This window comes from Tasmannia lanceolata, unplaced genomic scaffold, assembly GCF_043159265.1.
Source record: "Tasmannia lanceolata isolate RefF3 unplaced genomic scaffold, GAP_Taslan_0.1 ptg000044l, whole genome shotgun sequence".
NCBI classification, from domain to species: domain Eukaryota; kingdom Viridiplantae; phylum Streptophyta; class Magnoliopsida; order Canellales; family Winteraceae; genus Tasmannia; species Tasmannia lanceolata.
Window position 1 is genome coordinate 1,269,422 of NW_027518721.1, and position 7,134 is coordinate 1,276,555.

Consider the following 7,134-nt stretch of genomic DNA (forward strand, 5'->3'; position numbering starts at 1 on the left):
AGTGACACTACAAGAAAACTGGGGTTTCCCTACTGAGGTTAATTAGTTCCGTAGGAAGAAGTTTGCTCTTTCCCTGCTAATTTAAAATCCGTAGGGAAATAATCAATATCCCTACTAATGATAATTTATCCGTAAGGAAATAGGTTGTACCTACGGATTGCATATTATTGCGTAGGGAAAGCGTTACATATATGCCTACGGTATCTCAATACTTACGGAGAACATTATTTTTCCGTAGGGATAAGCATGTTTTGCCTATGGACAAGAAAATACATCCGTAGGGATATCTTAAAAAAAATTTCCCTACACATTCCTCACTTGGGTAGCTTTAGCCCTATAAAATAACTAAAATCTTGCGCAAGACAAAACCTCAGAAACCCACCTCTTGCTTGCGCAAAACTAAAACCCGCCTCTCGTGCCTCCTATCAAGAAACCCTATCCGCCTCTTCGTCGAGAAAACCCTAGTCACCTCTTCCTCAAGAAAACCCTAGTCGCCTCTTCCTAGAAAAAACCCTAGTTTGAGAAAGAAATTCTCCCTCGAAGGACGCGGAGTAGAGAAAGAAATTTTTCCCTTTTGTCATTGTCAAGAGGAACGAAACTTTTTTCTACTGGTATCCTTCTTCTTTTCTATATTCTTTCTCTTATTTGCCCAGCATCAGAGATCAATCAGGTATAGGGTTTGTTTTCTGCTTTCGTCATTATAATCTCCCTACTTTATTATTTTATTTGTGAGATTCAATTAGGGTTTTCTCTCGAAAAGATGTAAGTATTGGGGTTTTGGTTTGTGGCTATTCGATTCTCACTCGAAAGGTTCAATTAGGGTTTGGGTTTTCTTCTTCTTCTTCTTCACATCGAGAAAGAAGATTTTGCCATGTATATTCAATATGATTCTGCCATGTTTTTTCCACTTTCAATAAGGGTTTTTGTTAACTCTATGTTGTGTATGCTTTTTCACCTGTTTTTTCAGGCAATGGACGGGATTTCCCAATCCTTTTCTTTTCCCTTCATTTCTGCGGTGGTTGGACACAATTTGCCTCTTAAAAATGTTCTGTTCATGTGTAGATATTCCTAAAAATCGAGGAGATAGATGAAAGTGTTATTTGTTTGTGCAACATTTCTTGATTTTGTTAAGATTGTGAATTTGTGTGTACCAAGAAGTTCTTTTACCTGTTATATCTCAATCATTATATCTTTCATGTGTAGTTTTTATAATTACTGATGTGGTGATTTTAATGCCAAGTGAATGCCAAATGGGTTGAATTGGAGCTGTTTTCATTAAATTGAAGTTTTGAAATTCCATTTCTTGGAACTCGGTCTATCAGATTTATCAATGCATAGTTTTGGAAAGAAGCTTCCTTGAATATTTTTGAATATTTTTTCTTATAGTCCATTTAAGCAACACAGTTAGAGAAGAGTATAAGGAGAACTCAAGACAAAATTCATATGCTCAGAGGTTAAATTACATTCAAAATAAAATGACCAGAACTTTCCATGGTTGTGCTGGGTTGAAATCGGATTGGAGCTAAACTTGCCCTTTTCACGAGAACTCCATCTGTTTGTATCTTAACACTACAAAGCCATTGTTCGTAATCTTCTTCTAGGCTGGAATTTTTCAAAGCTAATGTGAATTGATTGAATGTGGATTAACTCAAGGTATTGGTTATGCATGCCGATTGTTTGATTGTAGTTGTGTGAAAGACATTTTCACCTTAATTTTCTCACATTTTATTGTGATTGTGGCTTTAACAATTGCTCTTGAAAACTTGTTTCATTGTAGTTGTGTGAAAGACATTTTTGCCTCAATGTGATTGTGGCTTCGATCTTTATTGTAAATCCATTTCAGCAAGTCATTAGTTCCCATCTTGGTGTGGTCAATGAATGTAAGTCATTTTTCCTGTTGATTTTTTTTGTTCATCTCTAAGGTTCTATTTACCCAAGTTAGGGTATCATTTCTTTTCCTTTCGGCTAAGGGTATCTTTTGGCTGATTGCATGTTGCTCATGGAGAATCATTCGAGGCATCCCCTCTTCTTGTACTGGTACGATTTCATTTCTAGGGTTTTATTTACCCAATTTAGGGTATCATTTCTTAAAGTCTTTATTTGATGGAAATTGATTGATTCATTTGCCTTTTTTTCCGGTGTATTGATTTTGATTTATTTTCAGAGTTGTTATGTACTGCCTTTGCTTTAAAAGTCTACAATGGCTCTGTAGTTTGAAGTGGAATCTGGTTAAGGTATCCGTTTTCTTGAAAGAGGTATCCGTTTGGATTTAGAATCTTGATTTCTCTTAGGCCATACTAGTTCCGCCCCGGTGCATCTTTGTTGTTAGGAATTCTAAAGTGAAATTGGGGCCATTGTTGTTGCCGTTGTTAAGGAGGAGTTACCCTTAACGCCAAATTCGTTTTAGTTGATTTTGAAAGAAATTTCTTAAACTACAAGTTGCACTTGAAATTGCTAAACATATGCTTCAACAAGACTATATCATATTTTCAACAATGGTTCTTGGTTCTAGAAGACGATGCTTTAACCATGGCTATAATTGGAATTCTTGAAGAATGTGTGGTATAGAGAAGTCTTCATTGCACTAATATTTATGATCATAGTTATTTAATTTTCTCTGTTTTTTTTACTTCATCAACAGATTTCTAGACCATTAGAAGATATAGGAAGTAACGAAGCTTGGCCTCGTGCATTTGTAAGTGGACAATTAGTTTTTAACGGCAATTTAAATTCTTAAAATGGATTTATTTCATACGCACATGTTGATTTATGATTAATTTATACATAGTTTGTGTTTGTAGGTTAAATTTTTAAATCGCAAATGATAATGGGGATCGAGGAGATGACGAAGAGGAGATGATCGAGGAGATGATGAAGAGGAGATGATGATGAATGTTGAACAATGTAGTATTTTGTTTTGATATTGTTGGGAACAATGTAGTATTTTGTTAACGGAACAATTTCACGATATTTGTGTGTGATTTTATAGATATTCTAAAGACAACTTTTTTTATATTTGTATATGTTGTGCAAAATGGATGTTAGAATTGCATAAATTTTGATAGTATGTATAGATTGTTTGTAGAAAATATATGTACAGGTCATAGGAAATGGTTATTTATAATGGATTAAAAAAAAATGTGCAGGTCACAGGGAAAATCACCTTCTACCTACTGATTGTTTGAAATTCTGTAGGAAAATGCCCCTTTTCCCTACGGATTTTTCGAAATTCTATAGGGAAAACCACCTCTTTACCTATTGATTTATTGAAATTATGTATGAAAATGCACCTTTTACCTACGGTTTGTTAGACATTTTGTAGGGGAAAATCACCATTTCCTACGGATTAATTTAAAATATGTAGACAAAAGCTCTATTTACCTACTGATTGTTTAAAATTCCATAGGGAAAAATATCTTTTAACTACGGATTGTGGGAAATTCTGTAGGGAAAGCCACACTTTTACCTACGGAGTTATTAACTTCCGTAGGGAAAGTTCAATACTGTTCCTACGGATTATTCCGTAGGGAAACATGGCCTATCCCTACAGATCGTCAAATCCGTAGGGAAAAGGCTTTCCCTACCCCCACCTAGCCTACGAAAGTTGAGCACGCTGAAATCCGTAGGGAAAAACCTTTACCTACGGATTTTGGTACTTTTTCCTACAGATTTTTCCGTAGGGAAAGCCCAGTTTTGTTGTAGTGTGATGATGTCAACGAGCTTTAAGCCATGTTTTGGGATAAGCATATGAGGGTATTGAATCTTAGATTTAGTTGATGAAGGATGGAGATAGAAAAATTAGAAAGCTTCTTATTTTAGGAACTTATAAAACATCAATATTCTATCTATAGGAAACCCTATAGATGGAGTCAAGTGCTTTTAGCCAAGTTTTGAGATAAGGATGAGATGGTAAGGAATCTTAGATTTAGTTGATAAAGGATGGTGATTGAAAAAATTGAAAGTTTCTTATTTTAAAAACTTTGTAAAACCACTATCATTCAGAAATAAGAAACCCAAGTGTTGATGTTAACGAGCTTTAAACCATGTTTTGGGATGAGCACATGAGGGTATTGAATCTTAGATTTAGTTGATGAAGGATGGTGATTGAAAAATTAGAAAGCTTCTTATTTTAGGAACTTTATAAGACATCCATCTTTTAGACATAAGAAACCCTAGAGATGGAGTCAAAGTGCTTTTATCCATGTTTTGGGATGGGGATGAGATGGTATTGAATCGTACATTTAGTTGGTGAAGGATGGAGATTCAAAACTATAAAGTCTCTTATTTTAGAAACTTTATAAAACATCAATCTTTTAGACATAGGAAACCTGAGAGATAGTGTGAAGGAGCTTTTAGCTAAGTTTTGAGATGAAGATAAGATTATATTTAATCTTTTATTTAGTTGATAAAGGATCGACATTGAAAAAATAAAAAGTTTCGTATTTTAGAAACTTTTTAAAACATCCATCATTTAGAAATAAGAAACCCTAGTGATGATGTCAACGAGCTTTAAGCCATGTTTTGGAATGAGCATATGACGGTATTGAATCTTACTTATAGTTAATGAAGGATGGAGATTGAAAAATTAGAAAGTTTCTTAGTTTTGAAACTTTATAATACATCCATCTTTTGAGATAAGAAACCCTAGAGATGGAGACAAGTTACTTTTAACCAAGTTATAGGATGAGGATGAGATGGTATTGAATCCAAGATTTAGTTGGTGAAAGATGGAGATGGTATTTTAGATACTTTATAAAACATCCATCTCTTACACATAAGAGCTTATTTTAGATACTTTATAAAACATCCATCTTTTACACATAAGAGACCCTAGAGACGATGTTAAGGAGATTTTAACTATGTTTTAGGGTGAGGATGAGGTGATCTTGATTCTTTGATTTAGTTGATGAAGGATGGAGATTGAAAAATAGAAAGTTTATTATTTTATAGATTTTATTATTCATCCTTCTTTTAGTTATAGGAACCCTAAAGATGATGTCAACGAGCTTTTAGCCAAATTTTCGGATGAGAATGAGAGGGCACTGAATCATAGATTGAGTTGATGAAGGATAGAGATTAAATAAATATAAAATTTCTTCTTTTTGGAACCTTAAAAAATATACGTAATTTAGACAAAGGAAACCCTAGAGATGGTGTTAAGGTGCTTTCAGCTAAGTTTTGGGATGAGATGGTATTGAATCGTAGATTTAGATGGTGAAGAATAGATATTGAAAATTAAAAAGTTTTTTAGTTTAGAAACTTTCTAAAACATCCACCTTTAAGATATAGGAAACTTTATAGATGGTGTCAACGAGCTTTTAGCCAAGTTTTTGAGATGAAGATTAGATGTTATTGAATCTTAGATTTAGTTGATCAAGGATGGAGATGGTAAAATTGAAAGTTTCTTATTTTAGAAACTTTATAAAACATCAATATTTAAGACATAGGAAACCCTATAAATGGTGCCAAGGAGCTTTTAGCTAAGTTTTGAGATGAGGATTAGATGTTATTTAATTTTTAATTTATTTGAACAAGGATGGAGATTAAAAAAATAGAAAGTTTATAATTTTAAAAACTTTAGAAAACATCAATCTTTTAGACATAGGAAAGTTTTGAGATGAGGAAGAGATGATATTGAATCTTAGATTTAGTTTATGAAGGCTAGAGATTGGAAAAAAAATAAGATTTAGTTGATGAAGGCTAAAGATTGAAAAAAAAAAAGTTTCTTATTTTCGAAACTATGTAAGACATCAATCTTGTAGACATAGGAAACCCTACAGATAGTGTGAATGCGCTTTTACCGTAGTTTAGAGATGACGATGAGATTGTATTGAATCTTATATTTTGTTGATAAAGGATGAAGAATGAAAAAATAGAAAGTTTCTTATTTTAGAAACTTTATAAATCATGCAACTTTTAGAGATAAGTGACCTTAGACACGATGTCAAGGAGCTTTAAACCATGTTTTAGGATAACAAAGAGATGATACTGAATCTTAGATTTAGTTGAAGAAGGATGAGAATTGAAAAAATAGAAAGTTACTTATTTTAGAAACTTTATAAAACATCTATAATTTTTAGAAAGGAAACCATAGAGAATATGTCAACGAGCTTTTAGCCAAGTTTTGGGATAAGAATGAGAGGGTACTGAATCATAGATTTAGTTGATTAAGTAAGGAGGTTGAAACTTTATAAAAACCCATCTTTTAGACGTAGAAAACCCTAGAGATGGTGGCAAGGAGCTTTTAGGCAAGTTTTGAGAAGATGATGAGATGGTATTGACTCGTAGATTTAGTTGGTGAAGGATGGCGATTGAAAAATATAAAGTGTCTTATTTTAAAAATTTTATAAAACATCAATCTTTTAGACATAGGAAACCCTAGAGATAGTGTGAAGGAGCTTTAAGCTAAGTTTTGAGATGAAGATGAAATGATATTGAATCTTTGATTTAGTTGATGAATGATGGAGACTGAAAAAATTGAAAGTTTCTTATTTCAGAAACTTTATAAGACATCCAACTTTTAGACATACGAAACCCTACGAATGGGGTGAAGGAACTTTTAGCTAAGTTTTGAGATGAGGATGAGATGGTATTGAATCTTAGAATTAGTTAATAAATGATGAAAATTAAAAAATTGAAAGTTTTTTATTTTAAAACTTTATAAAATAACCATATTTTAGACATAAGGGACCATAGAGACGGTGTGAAAGTACTTTTAGCCATGTTTTTGGATGAGGATGAGGTGATATTGAATCTTAGATTTAGTTGATTAAGGATGGAGATTGAAAAAATAGAAAGTTTGTAATTTTTTACAGTTAGTAAACCCTAGAGATGGTGTCAAGGAGCTTTTAAACAAGTTTTGAGATTAGGGTGAGATGGTCTTAAATCTTAGATTTAGGTTATAAAGGATGTAGATTGAAAAACTAGAAAGTTTCTTTTTTTAGAAACTTTATAAAATATTAATTTTTTAGACTTAGTAAACCCTAGAGATGGTGTGAAGGAGCTTTTAGCTAAGTTTTGAAATTAGAGTGAGATGGTATTAAATCTTAGATTTAGGTTATAAAGGATGGAGATTGAAAAACTAGAAATTTTTTTATTTTAGAAACTTTATAAAATATCCATCTTTTAAACTAT

At 32.5% G+C, this 7,134-nt stretch overlaps 2 long non-coding RNA genes across 3 annotated transcripts; both read left to right on the plus strand.

Annotated features, from left to right (window-relative positions):
* The first annotated feature begins 462 nt into the window (after window positions 1–462).
* LOC143863621 (uncharacterized) lies at window positions 463–2,041 on the plus strand. 2 transcript variants are annotated; one of them, XR_013240912.1, is made up of 3 exons: window positions 463–670; window positions 1,778–1,880; window positions 2,006–2,041. It is a non-coding gene; the product is annotated as an uncharacterized LOC143863621 (long non-coding RNA). The 2 variants fall into 2 exon arrangements; XR_013240913.1 differs by having other exon boundaries at window positions 463–611.
* A 174-nt stretch (window positions 2,042–2,215) lies between these two features.
* LOC143863623 (uncharacterized) lies at window positions 2,216–3,021 on the plus strand. Its single transcript, XR_013240914.1, has 3 exons — window positions 2,216–2,255; window positions 2,642–2,695; window positions 2,802–3,021. It is a non-coding gene; the product is annotated as an uncharacterized LOC143863623 (long non-coding RNA).
* Window positions 3,022–7,134: the final 4,113 nt, after the last annotated feature.